This window comes from Urocitellus parryii, chromosome 10 (genome assembly GCF_045843805.1).
Source record: "Urocitellus parryii isolate mUroPar1 chromosome 10, mUroPar1.hap1, whole genome shotgun sequence".
Classification (NCBI taxonomy): Eukaryota; Metazoa; Chordata; class Mammalia; order Rodentia; family Sciuridae; genus Urocitellus; species Urocitellus parryii.
This window is the reverse complement of record NC_135540.1, coordinates 102,454,209-102,473,651: the sequence shown is the minus strand read 5'-3', so window position 1 is coordinate 102,473,651 and position 19,443 is coordinate 102,454,209.

Below are 19,443 nucleotides of genomic sequence, written 5' to 3'. Positions count from 1 at the left end.
CAAAAGCATTATACAGATTTAATGCAATTCCAATAAAAATTCCAATGACATTACTCATAGAAATAGAAAAAACAATCATAACATTCATTTGGAAAAATAAGAGACCCAGAATAGCTAAAGCAATCCTGTGAAGCAGGTGGCATCACTATACAAAACCTTAAACTATACTACAGAGCAATAGTAACAAACACAGCATGGTTTGGACATCAAAACAGACTGGTGACTAATGGTACAGAATAGAGGACACAGAGACTAACCCAAAAAACTACAATTATCTTATATTAGACAAAGGTGCCAAGAACATGAATTGGAGAAAAGATAGCCTCTTCAACAAATGGTGCTGGGAAAACTGGAAATCCATATGCAACAAAACAAAATTAAACCCATACCTCTCACCATTCACAAAACTCAACTCAAAATGATTCAAGGACTTAGGAATACAACCAGAGACCCTGTGTATAATAGAAGAAAAAGTAGGTCTTAATCTCCATCATGTGGGATTAGGCCCCAACTTCTTTAATAAGACTCCTGTGGCACAAGAATTAAAATCAAGAATCAATAAATGGGATGGACTCAAACTAAAAAGTATCTTCTCAGCAAAAGAAACAATCTGTGAGGTCACTAGAGAGCCTACATCGTGGGAGCAAATCTTTACTCCTCATCAGATAGTGCACTAATCACTAGGGTATATAAAGAACTCAAAAAACTAAGCATCAAAAAACAAACAAACAAACAAATAAACAAAAACCAAAAACAAATAACCCAATCAATAAATGGGCCAAGGACCTGAACAAACACTTCCCAGAAGATGATATGCAATCAATTAACAAATATATAAAAAATGTTCATCATCACTTGCAATTAGAGAAATGCAAATCAAAGCTACTCTAAGATTTCATCTCACTCCAGTCAGAATGGCAGATATTATGAAGACAAACAACAATAAGTGTTGGCAAGGATGTGGGGAAAAAGGTACACTCATACACTGCTGGTGAGACTTCAAATTGGTGCAGCCAATATGGAAAGCAGAATGGAGATTTCTTGGAAAATTGATATAGAGTTATCTGAGATATAGAGGAGCTATCCCTCTCCTTGGTCTATACTCAAAGGACTTAAAAACAGCATACTATAGGGACACAGCCACATCAATGTTTATAGCAGCACAATTCACAATAGCTAAACTGTGGAAGCAACCTGGAAGCCCTTCAGTAGATGAATGGATAAAAAATGTGGCATATATACACAATAGAATTACTCAGCAATAAAAGAAAATAAAATCATGGCATTTGCAGCTAAACAGATACAGTTAGAGAAGATAATGCTAAGTGAAGTTAGCCAATCCCAAAAAAGCAAATGACAAACGTTTCCTTTGATATAAGGAGGCTGATTCGTAGTGGGATAGGGAGCGGGAGCTTGGGAGGAATAGATGAACTCTAGATAGGGCAGAAGAATTGGAGGGAAAGGGAAGGGGCATGGGGTTATTAATGATGGTGAAATGTGATGATCATTACCATCCAAAGTACAGGCATGAAGACACGAACTGGTGTGATTTTACTATGTATACAACCAGAGATATGAAAAATTGTGCTGTATATGTGTAGTAAGAATTGTAATGCATTCTGCTATCACATATAAATAAAAAAAGAAATGTGGCTTGATGAAACAAAATTCAATTTTGACATCATTTCATGTGTACACATAAGCAGGGGTGGCATATCGAAATACTCACCTTAGGGGATCATAGGTACACATAAAAATATCATAGAAAATGTGCTCTATGTTCCCTGTGAATTTTTTCTTGGAGAGCTGGAACTCTGTGGGGTAGTATTGTCCCTTCTTAGTTCTAATCTTGTTTCTTGTTTAATGAATTTTGTCTGACCCCTATGATTTCCAGATTTGTAAGGGAAATGGAGAAAAGGATGAAGCAGTGGAATGACTCACAATAGGAATAAATTATTATGAAAACTACCAATTTTGAGTTTGAATTATTTTAAAGTCACTTAAAAAGGATTAGTTATGTAAGATGATCTCTGTCCTTCCCTCCTTTGCTTTCTTCTTTCCTTTTTTAAGCCTTTTCTTTAAATTGTCTCATTTTGTTTGATTTGAAGACTTCTCAGGATTGAATTTATGTACCCCAATCTGACAAATTGCACAGCCTCCCCTGGCAGGACCGAGATGCACCAGTTGCTATCGATAGACACAACAGCTGGCATCCATTTGGAGTTGTCAGCCCTGTACAATTCTGGGTGTTAAAGATTTTATTACCCACATATTGGCATTGTGATATGAGCTGATTGCGTAGTTGGGTTCTTGTCTCTGCAAGTGTTCTTGGAGACACTTTCTTTTTAGCTGCACTTTGAGTTTCCAAAATTGAAGATGAACTAGTTATGGTGCACCATTACTATTTTTGCATATCTATCATCTGTTGACCAGATTCTGGTAGTAGCACCTGCAGTTTGTTTGAGGTTCATTCTTCTCTGATTTATGTTCAGGACTTGGCCATTGATTCAGGATCATGTGTTCACATTATATTCATAAGATGCCCTTTATAATTTCCTGGGACCACTGACCTCATTTCCACTGATCATGGAGATGTGAGGATGAAGAGTTTGGGGTTGCAGCCATCTGGCTAAAATGTGAGGTCTGAGAATGGAGTTGGCACAGAGGTATAAGAACCAGGAGATGGAGGGTGAGAGAAACCTGACATCTGTACGATGTCAGTTGAACACCTGAACTCACTTCTTTCTACTCATGGAGTTTTTACTTAATTAATTAATTATCTTGAGAGCAATATCATGTTCACAGCAAAATTGAGCAGAAAGCACAGATATTTCCCAAATATCCCTTAACCCTACACATGTGCAACCTACCCCACCAGCAACATTCCTTTCCAGTGTGGTACATTTGTTATAATCTATGAACCAACATTGACACACCATTATTACTTTAAATCTGTGGTTTATACTAGGATTCATTCTCTGTTTGTTACGTGTTCTCTGGATTTTGATAAATGTATCGCGATATGCATATTATTATAGTATTACACACAAAATAGTTTCAATGCCCTAGAAAAACTTCTGTACTCTGCCTACTTATCATCCTTTCTTTCCCCCAAACCCATGGAAACCACTGATATTATTTTTAATTCTCCATAATTTTGCTTTTTCAGGATGTCCTATAGTCGGGATCATGTAGTATATAGTTAGATTTGGCTTTCCCCTCTTAGCAATGTAGACTCATGATTCCTCTGTGTCTTCATAGTCTGATAGCTTATTTTTGTTTTAGCACCAAATGATGTTCCATTGTGTGGATGGACCACTTGTTATTCGTCTATTCACCTACAGTAGGGCATTCTCCTGCTTCCAACTTTGACAGTTATAAATAAAGCTGCTGGAAATATCTGGGGTTAGGTTTCTTTGTGAATATAGATCTCTTATAGTTTTTAGATATAAATATCCATCATAGCTTTAATCATTTTGATTTGGAGACCTATTACAAGCAAGTTAAGGATCCTAATGGTACACTGAGGCAAGATTATAAACAGTCCAAGATCTTCTTGCTGCCTTTGTGTCTCACTCCATTTCAGGCATCAAAGTCCCCTTGAACGTTTCAAGAATCAATAAATGGGATGGACTCAAACTAAAAAGTTTCTTCTCAGCAAAAGAAACAATCTGTGAGGTGAATAGAGAGCCTACATCTTGGGAGCGAATCTTGACCATTTCCTCATTCATTTTATTAAAGAAGGAAGAAAGTAGTGAGGCCTCTCTGTTATCTTTTCACTGAGTTACAACTACAACCCTAAAACCCCGTCTACCTTCTTTCAGATTTTTCCTCCTCCAAATCTTTCCCTCAACACCCAGAGGAATTGTTCTGATTTACAAAGTGGATCAAATCATTCCTGTGCTGAATCTGCACCCATCCCATGGTGTGTTACTGTTCTTGGAATAAAATCCAGGCATCTAACAAGACTCGCTGACCCTTGGGTGATCTAGTCTCCTTCTCTCAACACTCCTCCCATTCTTTGTTTCGGATTTCAATTGTACATTCCATGACAATTTGGGGCATTTTGAATCTTTGCATTGTTGTTTTCTTTGCCTTCTAGATTGTGCATCCTAGCCCTCTCCTCTTCCTTGGCCAACTCCTCTTCATCCTACAACCCTCAACTCAGATATTTCTTCCTTTGGAAGATCTTCCCTAATTCCACAGTCAGGGTTGCCTCTTTTTAGCATATGTACCTCCGTAACATGTCTGCAGAGGAGTTACATTACACTTGATTGTTGGGATCCCTTCTGCTCTGGAGCCAGTTCTGATGTGAGCTTCTTCCTGGAACCAAACCTAAAACTCACAAGGTGCAGGGGTAGGTGAATGAGCGGCTGGATTGAAAGTCCGAGGTCTACTATAGGGAAGTGGGAATAAAATTAGGACTATCCCCAGGACTGAAGGGAGGGCTAAATAAAGGGACAAGAGGAGAATATGAAACTCAGTGAGGAAGAGGAAAAGAATGGAAACTATGTGGTAGGTGCTTTTATGCATCTGTTTATGAAATGCATTTCTCTTATGAAATGAACAAGATCTTCTTCATTTTCTGGAAGAGGAGAGAGATGTGAGAAAATTACCCGAGTCCAATAATTAACAAGAGGCAGAATTGATTGGGCTGCCAGACTTAGAAATTAAAATACAAGATACTTAGTTATATTTGAATTTCAGAAAAATGATCTTCTTGTTCATTTGTGCTTCTACAACAAAAACCCACAGATTGATTAATTTATAAATAACAGAAATTAATTTCTCACAGTTCCAAAAGTTGGGGAGTCTAAGATCAAGGCACTGGCTGGTAAGAGCTACTCTCCCTGCTTCCAAGATGGTGTCTTGTTGCTGGTCCTCCAAAGGGGAGGAATTCTGTGTCCTCATAGGGTGGAATAATAGAGGAGCAAGAGGGCCAAACTCTGTGTGAAGCCTTTATTATGAAGTCCTCAATCTCACCATGGAGGAGCCCCCATGAGCTAATTGCCTCCCAACATATCCCTCCTAGGACCATCACAATGGGGACTAAGCTTCAACATGAAGTTTGGAGGAAACACATATTCAAACCACAACAATGGCAAATAATTTTTTTTAGTATCAGTGTTTCCTGGTAATCCATTATCTAAAACTCCAATTTCACTAGGTGTCCAGCATTTTATAGAGCTTAATGGCAGATAATTTCACAGGCAGGATAAATGAGTCTAGGTTAATCAGTGGTTGAGAATATTGAACAAAAAGAAGCAGTGGGAAGACGGGTGTGTTGCGTGATCATGAAAACTGCAATTCTTACAACCTTAGCATCAGTAAAAACCACAAGGTGGTATTTTTCCAGAAAAGTCATATTTCTAACTTGCAAGACAATTCTGAGAAATTTAGGAAACAGCTGTCTTAAATCCTCTTAGAGAAAATGAGGTGTTAATTAATTATCAATTGATTTCCCAAGGAAGTATTACAAAACAGGGAAATATTTAAAAAAATGCTTATAATTTATAAATGTATATCCTCTCCAAAATAGAAATAGCAACAGATGATTATTTCCACTTCACGGAATATTTTACGGCTATTAAAAATGATGATTACAAAGACTTTTTCATAATATCAAGAAATATGTGTGCTACAAGGTAGGATACATAATTGAACATACAGGATAATAACAAATGTTTGAAAGGAGAAAAAGAAAAAAAGAATAAAAACTTAAGAAAAAGATTGGCAAAAATACACCAGATGTTGAAGAGTTTTTCTTTGGGTTGTTGGTGTTTTCTTTTTTCATATCAATTTTTGTATTCTTTGAAATTTCTATCAATGGCGTATATTATGGTTACAGTGAAGAATTGCAGTGTTTGATTGTATTTTAAAATTTATTTTTAAGTTTTTATTTGTTCTTTTTAGTTTTACATGACAGTAGAGTCTATTTTGACATATTTATACCAACATGAAGTATATCTCATTCTAATTGGGATCCCAGTCTTGTGGGTGTACACGATGTTGAGATTCATGATGGTGTATTCATGTACGAACATAGGAAAGTTATGTCAGATTCATTCCACTGTCTTTCCTATTCCTATTCCTCCTCCCTTCCCTCCATTCCCCTTTGTCTAATCTATTGCAGTATTTGATTTTAAAAGGGAGGAGGAAGATACTAATATTTGCTGTGACATCTGTTTTCTTCAGTAGATACATATTATCATTGTATTTGGTACACAGTAAACAAGAAATGCTTAATTAATGAACAAGTGGGGACACGGAGTATGTCAGTGGTCTTTTGCCGCAGTCTGGCTGGGCACAAATCACGAGCCACTCAAGCAGGAACAAACTTTATTTCTGAACTCCACCAGCACACTCCACACAGGCTCCCGGGGAACTCTCCCGAATGCCACGCGGCTCCTCCAGGAACCACCAACCGGAAAATCCCTCTTCCTCCGGCACTTCCCCAACCAATGCGAACTCTTCAGAGCTCAACCGGAACTCAACTCAACGAGAACTCTGGAACTCTGCGAGAACTCAAAAGTCATCATCTTAATGGCTCGCTGGCGTCACCTCTCAACCACTACTTCTGGCAAAAATGCCATGTGTCATCCCGACTCGGCTGTGGCCCTCAACAGTCTTTTCTACTCTAGCAGTATCTAATTAAAGAAGTTGAACAATGGGGGATATCAACTCTTGGTGATCTGGGATAAGCCTCTTCATCTCTATGGGACGCAGTTTCCTCACCTGCAACATGAGGGTTTTGGACATCACATGGGTGGTGGTTTCCATAAGCTGAAATATTTTGTGATTTCTTGATTTCACAAGCAAGGTTCAGACTGTCCGGCAATGAGGGAGTAAGAGCCCATTGCTGATCTCACAGTTCCAGGCCACTTCTTAGCTCTAGATGTCCTCACTTTATGATCAAGCAAGTGTTTTATGGTGGACTATTTTGAGAATTCAGAATTGCCTGCTTGTACAGGGATCATTCACGATTAAATCTGCTGCTTTCTGCATTTCAAAGGTTTTATTTTACATCACTCCAATGCTTTCTGAACGATTGCTTTGTTCTGTAATGGTTGCAGTTTCTGGCCTATTTTCGGAGAGTTGGCAGCTGTCGGTATTTCTCTAGAACTGGCTGGACACTTTGCTGTGTCCACACTACATCAGAGAAATGGCATGTTGAGATCACCCGTGTGTAGTTCTATAGTTACTATTGTGTGTGTGTGTGTGTGTGTGTTTTAACATTTGGACAGTCAAAGAGATATTTCATACAAAAGCCAATCACCAAGAAAATAAGAGAAATTCAGAAGCCCTTTATGTTTAGGATTCTGCTTACCCATTTGAGGCACATTCATAGATAAAATGGAAATGTGCTTAGCTGAGCTGGTTGCATTAGGGAGTGTGTTTCTGTGTTCAACAATTTTTATGATGGATAAAGTCTTTCTTATTTTTAAGCTTTCTACGGTTGCTATCTCCAAATTCCATCCCACCAACTTTTTGTAGCAAGAGGTGTTCAGCAGTTTCTTGCTGACCTTAGATCAGCCCCTAAAATCTTTCTGTGATTTTTATTGACATGTATTCTTTTTACCTTTTCTAAAAACCACTTGATATCTTTGATGAGAATGATCTCAATTATTACGTGGGATAGTTGACTCTGTAAGGGAAACAAGAATACTCCTGAACCTACATAAATGAATTTGGTTTACAACAGGAGGCAGCTGAAATGCCACTGGTCCAAGGTTAAGTTCACTGTGGAAATATCAGAAAGGTCAAGTTGCCAGAGTAACTTGATGTAGCTTTCTCTACATTCTTCTGGGGTTTACTCCCTATCTCCCCCAAGAGATGTTCAAATAGAGATTAGGGCCTTGGTGGACATACATTAAATACATGAAGAAAGAGATACACAAAATAATGGGAAAAAAATCCCCATTTATCTAACTCTAAATTTAAAATACCCATACATACAGCACACAAACACAAATGCACACAAGAAACCAGCATTAACTGGATCTTGTAAGAGCAATGCTGTTTTGTGAGAGACCCTTGCCATCAACATCAGTTTGCCCCTCCAATTAGTACCTAACTCCATAATGTGTTTAGCCTTTCCCTTCACAAAAGCTTATTGATTTTGGCAAAAATGCCCTTATTTCAGGAAAAAAAGAGAATAATATCAAATATTGAACCAGTATAAACATTCATACAACTGGATACTTGTATATTCCAGTCCTTGCTCCCCAGCTATTGGGTTTTGGCTGCAATTGTTAGAAACAGAATATAAAAGAAAGAGGCATCAATACCTATTGCAGGAGCAGTTTCTTCCAATCTCATCACCAGCAAATTGAGGGGAAAAATAAAAAATGAGAGACCCCATTTCTACCTTCTCTAATAAGGATGTGGATGTGAATTTAAATTCATCCTTTGAAGGAGAGGTACTTGGTTTGAGACAAGATGAAGAGTATGGGGGAAAGACATTCTTCAGTTGGGTAAAAGGGCTGCAAAGTGCAGAGTTTTTTTTTTTTAACATGGAAACAGAATGAGGAGCAAATGAGAGAGTGTAGTAGGCTAGGAGGCAGATCAGCAATTTATGCATAGATTCATAATTATTTCTTTGCTCTGTGACATTGGGACACTCAGTTGCCGCCTGTCTTTCTGTGCTTTTATAAAGCTCCCTGACCTATCCTGTATGCTGGGCACACCATTCTATGTGCCATGTGGCTTTGTCCCTGTGCTTTGCCCCCTGTTTTCACTTGCCCACCTCCAAGTCATACATGAAGTCTTTGTTGAAATGTCACTCTTTGATGAAATCTTCCTGATGCCTTTGGACAGCAATATTACATCTGGTTTACCATCTCATCACAATTTAAACATTTTTTCTTTTAGAGAACACTCTTCATATTGTAACTAAATATCTGTGTCTCTCTTCTTTTCTCTATACTGAGTTTCTTGAGAACATGCTGTGTGTTAACCAATTCTGTCCCATAAAGCTGTGAGTCCAAAGTAGGCAACTAACCTCCTTCTCCTCTATTTTCCTGTGGACTATATATGGCAGGATGGGATTTTTCTTTCCCTTCCTCCTGGTGGAAAGAAAGTCTTGTTATAGTAAAGAAACCGTGATCTAGCATAACATTCATCCACATGGAGATGTAAGAGTTACTCAACAGCAAGATGAAAATTCGTCTTGATCAGTTTGTCACAATACGAAAGAGCTAAGCTTTCTCACACATTGAATGGTAGGATTCTTCCCCTAGTGGACAAGAGCAGAGCCTTGCATGGCATTCAGGATCTCAACAACATGGTAAAATATCTCCAAGAAGGAAATGAGAAAAAGGTAGGTTTTGGGAAGTTGAAGGAAATAGAAAAGAAGCAAGGAAAGCAGGAACTCCTGGAATTTCTTTTGGTGAAAGAGACAGAAAGATAACTCAGGGGAAGACCAAACCGCTCTTTCATACCATCTTCAGGACTTTGAGTGCTCATGACCATACAGGTAGGACTTTTCCTAGGGAATGAGTACACCTTAACCAGATCTGGGAGTTTCTCTGATGTCCTTTCTTCTTCCTCTTGCCCTGCCATACCGAGATCTCATTTGTTTTTTTCATTCCCTCCCAACCTCTACAGTCCCAACTTCATCTTCAAGGCTCAACCCTGACTCAATGTGGGGGATCACTGCCATTCTTTAAGAAGTAACCATAGGCCTAGCCAGTATGAACTGCTGTCCCCTCATCTTCCCGTGCCTCTGGCACCAGGGAAAAGACTGATGTAAAATTTTTATCAGCCCAGCGAAATGAGGTCACATTTGTGTTTGTGGACTCTGATCCATACTTGCTAGCTTTACAAATAATTCTTTCTTTTTCAAATTACGAAGCAAACACAGGTGTCTATTTCGTACACATTAAGAATACAGAACAGCATAAAAGCACATCAATAGTTCAACCATGATTTTAATCAATTTTTGAAGTCTAAACAGTAAATAGAAATTTCCCTCCTACATTCATGCCCTCTGTCTGCAACACCTACTCATTGTCATCCAACACATAATTTCTTTTAACATATTTAAACATATCAATTAATTAATGTATATATAATTATTTACATAACGGAAGAACTCCAAAGTACTAATTGAGTCCCATGAGTGTGGAATGCTATGGTGGGGTCTACGAGGCAGTGTGTGTGTGTGTATATAAAGGTAGGACTGATTCTTACCCTTGAGGAATCAATTAACCACATGTCAGAAATATAGACTTGAAAGCGATGACTCTGTTCAAAAAGAAATGTATAACTACACACAAACAGTTTCAGCCTAAACAGAATTATTTCTTAGAAATAGGTTAAGATTCGGGGGAAAAGAAATTATCTTTTTTTTTTTTCAGACCCTCAGGTGACATTTAGTACTTTATTATACCTTTGAAGTGACTACATTGAACCATATACTTCAAAATCAAATCAACTCATATATTATATGGTTTTCTAAAGAAACTGAAAAATATCATTTTTTTTCCCTAGGCCAGCTATAGGGATCAACCCTTATCTTTTCACCCCAATCTGCCTTCCAAGAAGCACCATGTGACATGGAATATGAATGACTGGGAAAAGCAAGCCCCTCGATATTTCCTCATTCCCTCACCTTGGTTTAGGCTTGATTGAGCATGAAAAGGGAATTTTCTTCTTCCTTTCACAGTGGCATTTATGAACCTCTAAATAGAAGTCTTTCTATGTGCTTCTTTGCCCAGATGAGGGGCCTCATTGCCATATCCCCAGGGTGTTCTACATGGACCATGGACCACCATGCGGGAGATGAGATCCTATTTCTGGCCCTGCTCCTGGTTTGCTGGGTGACCTGGTACAGATCAGTCACACCTCTCTGCATCTCTCTGACCTCAAGGCAGCTGCTGAAACATTCTGCATTGTCTCCAAAGTCACAACCAGTCTTTTGCTACAGGTTTGAGACAGGACAGAGCTCTGTCACCTGTCAGAGGAATCGGGCTCTCAGTTACTCATTCTCTTTAATATGATGGAATATCCTTGGATAAGTTTGCCAGAGATTCAGAAGCAGATGGTGTGATTTTTACTTTACCGGATTAAAAACAAAGCAAAGCAAAACAAAACAAACAAATGGAAAAATCCAAACCCTACAAAATCTCAGTTAAAGTTTTGGGAAGGTTTGATACTTAGACATTTGGTCCTTCTGGGAATGTATGTATTTTTTGGTATGAAGTGAGACTTGGAAATGTTGGCATCATAAATCTTGAAGATTTGAAAAAATTTGGAATTAATCAAGACGGAGCTGTTCAGCAGAATCAACCAAGGAACTTTAACAAGAATATAGGTCCTTATACTTCAAACTAGATACATGAATTCAAAGGGCCCAGGCATCTTCATTTTAAGGAAACTTCTCAGAAAATTCTTAACCTGAATTAGACTGGGGAACTATGGACCAATGACACTAAATTGAATACTTGTGATTTCCCCCGATATATTCAAATATGGTCCCTTTGTATCAGTGGGGGATTGGTTTCAAACATCCCCCATACCCAAATCTGCAGATGCTCAACTCTCTTGTGAAAACTGGTGTATTATTTGCATGTAAACTACACACAGTCTCCTGTACACTTTAAATTATCTCTACATTACTTATAATACCTGAAATAATGTAAATGCTCCGTAAATAGTTGTTTGGATCTTTCTGCCACAGTTGATTGAAGCAATGAATACAGAGCCATGGCCAGGGAGTATTGACTGTATTTCTAGATTTGGGGAAATTGTTAGAGAAAGCGTAATTTCTATTTTGAAGTTGTTTGGAAGATTAAAGATTATTATCTGCTTTGATTAGAATGAAAACACTATTTTAATTCCTACTATTACTGGTAGGTATTGATATTTATTAGATGCTGTTTGTGTGCTAAATTCTCTGTCATAGGAGAGCAACTGTTCTGGTTTGCCTGATTCTTCCCCAGTTTTAACATTAAATGTCCTACACCCAGGACAGTTGGTCACTTAGGCATTTTTCATACATTGTCCCTTTATTTGCAAAATCAAACTATGAGATACTGCTGTGTTACTGATCTCATTTAACAGTTGAGGGAACTGAGGAATAAATAAGTCAAGCTGTGTGCCCAAGGTTACTTAGCACATTAATAGAACCAGGATAAGAATCCAGACAGTCCAACCAAACACCCTTTTCTTTGTCATTCATTCTTTACATGTTTTGAACCCAGGGGTTCTTAACCACTGAGCCATATCCCCAGTCCTTTTTTTTTTTAAATACTTTGTTTAGAGATAGCATCTTGTTGAGTTGCTAAGTGTCTTGCTAAATTGCTGAGGCTGATTTTGAACTTTGATCCTCCTGCCTCAGCCTCCCAAGTTGCTAGGATTATAAGCATGCATCTCTGTGCCTGGCTCTTAAATGCTTTCAAGGGTCATTTTTATGTCTTTAGTTAGTGGCAGATCCACCGTCGAGAGTGCCACAGGCCCTTTCTGATTTGACCATTTAACGCTGTCCTTTCTGGGTGACAAAACCTAGAATTGCTGTCATGTTGTGGGATTTAAATGGAGGCTTCTTCTGAATTTTTTATTCAGGCCAAACTTGATTGTAAAATAAATACCATATGCAATGGCCTTAAAGGATAAGAGGTTCATTTTCTTATTCTCCCTGCTGGAGTGAGAGACTGAGAAGTGTCTTGAAAGGAGGCAGGAGGTGGTGCTGGGCAGTGGACTGGAGACTATTGGTCCAAAGAGCATTTGTGACAAGATTGTGTATGTATGAGCCTCAAGGTACCTTGGCTTTATTTTATTTTGCTACGGCTATTATTTTTATTCTTTACCATCAATTAGTAGTGTTCTCAGCTTGTCCTCTATTGTCTCAACTTCATGGTCTTAAGAAATACCCCAAAGAAATTGGATTGAATACTGACTGAATATTTGATGATTAAGGAATTGGTGTGTGTGTGTGTGTGTGTGTGTGTGTGTGTGTGTGTGAAGTTTGATAATAATAATGTGATTGTGTTAACATATAAGAGGCTCCCCTGCCTGAGACAGGGTCTGGCTATGCTGTACAGGTTGACCTTGAACTCATGATTCTCCTGCCTCAGCCTACCACCTCGATGGCACTACAGGTGCATGCCACCATGCCTGGCTGAGAAACACAAGACTCTCAGAGATATGTACTTACGGATGAAATAACTCATTGTGCTGATTTGCTTTAAAACAATCCCATGGAGGAAAACATAAATGGGGAGATACGTAGGTAAACCAAGATTTGCTATGTGTTGCTTATTATTGAATAGGATGGTGGCTACGTGGAGGTTCATTTTCCTATTCTCTCTACTTTTGGTTCCAAGTTTCCCATAGAGCAAATTAATAGACACATCCTCAAGGTAGGGTCAGAGAGTGTGGTCTGCTATCCCTCTGGGGGATCACATTACATAATACCATTCAAAGTGTCTTTTGCTTTGATGTTCCACACGAGATCTTTTTTACTTTGTGTGACCTTGCTATGTGCAAGAGACTTTATTAGGCACCACACTAAGTAGAACTTCCATTTTCAGATAGCTTTTTCAAATGGACCTTTCCTCTGTGCAAAGAAGGGGCCTTGCCCTGGGGCAGGGTCTGGGGGTAGGACACAGTGAGGCCAGAATAGACTCACCATAAGCTGATGGGGATGGAGGAGGGTTTCAGGAAAGGGACCTTTCTTCAGGGATGGATGATTTATTCTGCTTTCTGTCAGCCTTAGGACTCTTGCATCAGAGTTCCTATCCTACCCCAGCTCATCTTGTCTCTGCTTAGTAATTTTCTTTCTCCTCATTCCTTAAAAAATCCCTTTGCTTCCAGACACCTTATTAAAGCAACTCTCTTCTGGCTGTTAACGTTAAGAATCTGTCAGCATTTTCCATTATACACTTTTCTCAGCTGACACTCTTTTCTTAATTGGCACTATTGTAGTGGGGAAAAGAGACAAAAAGCTTTAGTTAATGCTGGGGACCAAGTCAAGTTTTCAATCTTAACACTGTGTGCCCTGGATTAATGGGTTGGAGTTAGTCCTTTAATTTACTTGAATATCTTTTATTCCCAGGTAACTTCTCCGTCTTCTGCAGCACTTTGTCTACCAGCAACCAGAGGAATATCCCTTTGCCAGGAGACTGGATTCTTCACCTAAATTTAACCCTAATTTCAACAGTTTCCCAAACAGACTAGCTCTCGTAGAAGGAAAGGAACACTGTAGAACATTCCAAATGGAAGCATCCTTAGAAATGGTCCTGTTTCCCTTACATTATGGATTTAAAATAGGTCCAAATATTTGAATGATTGTTTTGTGGCAAAGCTCTCCTTAGTAGAATACAATCTTTCTACTTCCATATATAAAACTGATTAAAAAAAATCTTGATTCAGCCATAAATATTTTTTAATTTGTTTTAATTAGTTATACATGATAATAGAATGCACTTATGCACTTTGATTTACATAGATGGGATATAATTTTTCATTTTTCTGAGTGTACATGTTGCAGAATCATTATTAATCATGCAGTCACATATATACATACAGTAATAATGTCTGTTTCATTCTACTGTCTTTCCTATCCCCACATACACATCCCCTTCCTTCCTATCTTCAAAAGAATTCAAGCTTCCTACCTAATCTAAGGTAAGGCTATTTTTCCCTAGTGCCACCTGCCTTATTGTGAATTAGCATCTGCATATTTGAGAAAACATTTGGCCTTTGATTTTGTGGATTGGCTTATATCACTTAGCATGATATTCTCCAACTCCAACCACCATTTATTGGCAAATTCCATAATTTTACTCTTCTTTAAAGCTGGGTAATATTCCATTGAGTATATATACCAAATTTTCTTTATCCATTCATCTATTGAGGAACACCTAGGTTGGTTTCATAGTCTAGCTATTGTGAACTGAGCTGCTATTTTTATTATGAGTTAATGTGGGAAATGTAAAAAGATAGAAATCTTTTTTGAAATTTTTATTTTTTTATTTGTTGTTTTTAGATATACATAACAGTAGGGTGTATTTTGACATATTATACATACGTGGAGTACAACCCATTACAATTTTGATCTCATTCTTGTGGTTGAACCTGATGTGGAGTTACACTGGTCGCCTATTCATATATGAACATAGGAAAGTTATGTCTGATTCATTCTTCTGTCCTTCCTATTCCCATTCCCCTGTCCTTCCCTTCATTCCCCTTTGTCTAGGAGTTCATCAGATTAGACAGAGATACAAATCTTAAACATTTATTTCATCTTAAAACTTATTGAGTAAACCCATATCTGCAGGTATTTGTTTGTAGGCTATACTAATGGGAGTTCCCCATACCCATCATGAATTATTTGTGATTTCTATCTTCAAAAGAAACTTGAGTGGAGTGAAATGTATAGCCATTTGTTAAGCAATCTGCAGAATTCTTCTAAGCTTTTAGGTTCCCCAAACCTTTTTTGGTTTTGTAATTCATAGCTAATTTGATAGGAACATTTTTAGCAACTTGCCTTTATTGAGTCTTTTCAAAAGAATTCAAGCCGTTTCTATAGAAACAATAGGTCTTCTTTGTAAGTACTCATATTCTATCAGTTACAATTTTTGGTGGGGGTACCAGGGATTGAACCCAGGGTTTCTTAACCACTGAGTCACATCCCCAGCCCATTTTATGTTTTGTTTTGAGACATGGTCGTGCTAAGTTGCTTAGGGCCTTGCTAAAGTTGCTGAGGCTGGCTTTGAATTTGTGATCCTCCCGCCTCCGCCTCTGAGCCACTGTGCTTATAGGCTCGCTCCACAGTGCTCGGCTTCTATCAGTTACCTTAGTATATAATTAATTTATAGAGTTAAAATTGTAAGTACCCAGGCAGGTTTAGGAACCAGCATAATTGACTCTCGGTAAGTAAAGTAACTGATAGATGCAGAAATATACAAATATACCAGGGAATTGCTTACTCATAAAGAAGGGACCCTAGTCATTAAGTTTGAAAAGGTATGGAAGAGATTTAGTTTATGACATGTGGTTAAGTGTAGTCGTTTACTAGGTGATTTATAAAAAATTTTAATGTTTATTTTTGATTCACACATTATACTTCTTTACGGGTAATAATGGGGTATCTCAATTCATGTGTACATTGTATAATGATCAAATCCAGGTGATTAAATATCCAATATTTTGAACATCTATCATTTCTTTATGGTGAGAACTTTGAAAATTCTTTCCTCTCCCCCTTTGAAATAAACAATGCACAGTTGTTAGCTGGAGTCACCCAGCTATGCAATAGAACACCAGGACTTGCTCATTATGTTTAGTGAAAGAAGCCAGGCACAGAAAGACAAACACCACATGATCTCTCTTAGAAGTTGAGAGTCAAAGAGCAGTAACCAGAGCCTGAGGAAGCGGGGCAGGAAACAGGGAGAGGTTGGTCAACAGGTAGGGACAATGTTACCATTAGAAGAGAGTATTTTTTAATGGGCATTTTCCCATTGATGTGCTTCTGGGCCTTCGACGGAAACCAGCTTCTCTGCCTCTGGGGACCCTTGCCACACCTCGGTTCTGGGCAGAAGTCTCACATCCAGGAGGACCTGTTAAAGACCATGGGATTAGCTCACACTTCCAGCTCTAAGAAATCTCTTTTTGTTTTTAATCTCTGGACATTTATATCTCCATATTTCAAACTCAGTTATACATCACTTTTTATCATATCTTATGGAGCATGCATATCGTTTTTGGAAGTGGAGACCCATCTCCAGACACTTAGTATACTTATCAGCAGTCCTCTGGAAGATCTTTCTAGTCTAATTGATTTGGGGAGAAAGAGCTATGATTCCCCCAGTGAAATGTTGCAATGAGGTCTTTTGGGGGGGGGTTGGGGGTAACGGAGATTGATCTTAGGGGCACTTGAACATGGAGCCACATCCCCAGCCCTTTTTTGTATTTTATTTAGAGATAGATTCTCACTGAGTAGTTTAGCGCCTCGCTGTTGCTGAGGCTGGCTTTGAACTCGCAATCCTCCTGCCTCTGCCCCCTGAGCTGCTGGGATTAGAGGTGTACATCACTGCGGCCTGGCTTTTTCCTTAAGAAAGCAGATATAGAGATCCAACTGGGGGAACTCCTTTGCTTATACCCACTCACTATTAAAGGTATCCAGGCTCTGACATGCTCCCCAACCCATTCTCCAACCCCACACATCACTCCCACATCACCTTGGAAGTACTCCAAGTTATCATAGCTTTCTGCTTCCCTGGAAGCCAAGTTTTAATTCTACTTCCTATTATCCCATCACTCTGTCTCTTGGACGGTCTTCCTTTGATATAGACCTGTCAGGCCCCTTTGTAAAAATGTAAACCTATTACATTCCCTTTATTCACCCTGGCACTAATGTCCTGACTTCAAATAAATGTCCTGAAGCTCTGTTGGCTGGCCATTACAGAGCAGCACATTTTTAAGTTACTTTCCATCTACTGTCCTCTTTTACTTTGTTTAAGATGTAAAATGAGGGCAAAGAGTCACAGGGCTTAACTAATGGTCTGCAATTTCCTGCTGTCTCTACACCTTTTTTATGACATTAATTCATTGCCACTTCTCTGACCTGTGGAATCTCTTCTGGATAGAAATGACTAGGAGTTAAAATAAAGTTAGAAAAACACCAATTTGATTCAATAGTCTTGTCAGAGTTCTTGTCACTGCCTCTTTGGGACAGGATACGCTCTTGTAATCATTTTAACGACTGCTTTCTGTGTTAAAACACATATCTTAATTACTCATCTCCTCTACCTGAAGGTTAGGGTTTTGATTTAGTTTCCTTTGGTTGGAAAAGAAGTGCCGTTCACTTAAGGTACTTAAAGTCACCTCAATTTCCCACCTCTACTGACTTCTGTGTTTTTGCCCATTTTCTTCAAACAGATCATTATAATACAATTACTGAGAAAAACATCCTGTTTGAGTATATGTTCTCAACATTATCATTTGATATTCCATTATTTTGAGTTTGACAAATGTGTTATATAGTAAGTATTTATCAGGTGGGTTATTTGGGTTGCAAATAATCAAAACTGACCTTTGTTCATTTATGCATCATAGCAATTTATTGGAATATATAAGGAGGCTCAGAAAATCAAGGGAGGACTTAGAAAATGAGCAGTGATGCTGCATAACAATCACCTTAGTATTTAGGGGCTTAAAACATAGAGCACTTGTTCTCACTCTCATGGGTTTGTAGGTTGACTGTGGTCTGTTGGGTCCTGGATGGGTTTGGTTGGGGAGGTAGGCTTAGTTTTGGCTTCCCAAGATATCTAGGTCCTAGCTCTTGTGACACGTGAATATTACCTTATGTATTCATCCATTTTGCATTGCGGTGACAAAAATACCTGACAAGAACAACTTAGAAGAGGAAAAGTCTATTTTGGCTTAGCATTTCAGAGGTCTCAGTTCACGGTCAGCCTACTTCCTGAGGTGAGGCAGAATACCATGGTGGAAGGGTGCAGTAGGGGATGGCTGGCCAGCACATGGCAGCCAGGAAACAGAGTGAAAAAAAAAATGGTGCTGGAGAGAAGATCAACCCTTACCGGGCATGCCCTCAGTGACCTCCTTCCTCCAACCAGGTCCTACCTCCCAGAAGTCCATTGAGCTATCAAGGTCAGAACCCTCATGATGCAATCATGGTCTAAAAGTCCCACCTGTGAACCTTGCCGCACTGGGGACCATACTTTCAACATCAAGTTTTGGGGGACATTTATGATTCAAACCATTAACACCTAACATGGCAAGGATGTAATTAAGTTAAGGACTTTAAGATGGGATTATCTAAGTGGGCCTTAAATGTATCACAAGAGCCCTTATGTGTGTGTGTGTGTGTGTGTGTGTGTGTGTGTGTGAGAGAGAGAGAGAGAGAGAGAGAGAGAGAGAGAGAGAGAGAGAGAGAGAGAGAGAGATTTGATGCAGAAGGTAGAGGTAATGTGAGATGATGGCAGACCAATGCTATGAATATGCTGTGCTGTTGGCTATGAGGATGGAGGAAGGGGCCAGGAGCCAAGGAATGCAGCTTTACAAGGTGAGAATGGAAGGAACGTAGACTCTGTGCTAGAGCCTCTGTGGGGTCATGGCCCTGCTACCTTGGTTTGAGCTCAGTGAATCTGATTTTGAGCCTTTGACCCTCCAGGGAACAAATTAGTGTTATTTTCAGCTACACACTTTGTGATAATATGTTCCAGCAGTCCTAGGAAATGGTTGCAGCTGGGTAGATTAGCTTTGGGATGCAGGTTGGCTGGGCTCAGCTACACGCTCTGAGTTAGGTTTAGATGGGCTCCATGTGTTTCTTCCTGGGACCAGGGAAAGGAAAGAGTCTTCCAGGGTGTCCTCCTCTGATGGAGTGCAAATATGAAATCAAACCACACAGGAATAGTTAAGGTCTATGTGCATCATGTTGGCTAATGTTCCTTTGACCACTGGGTCTAGTTCAATGTC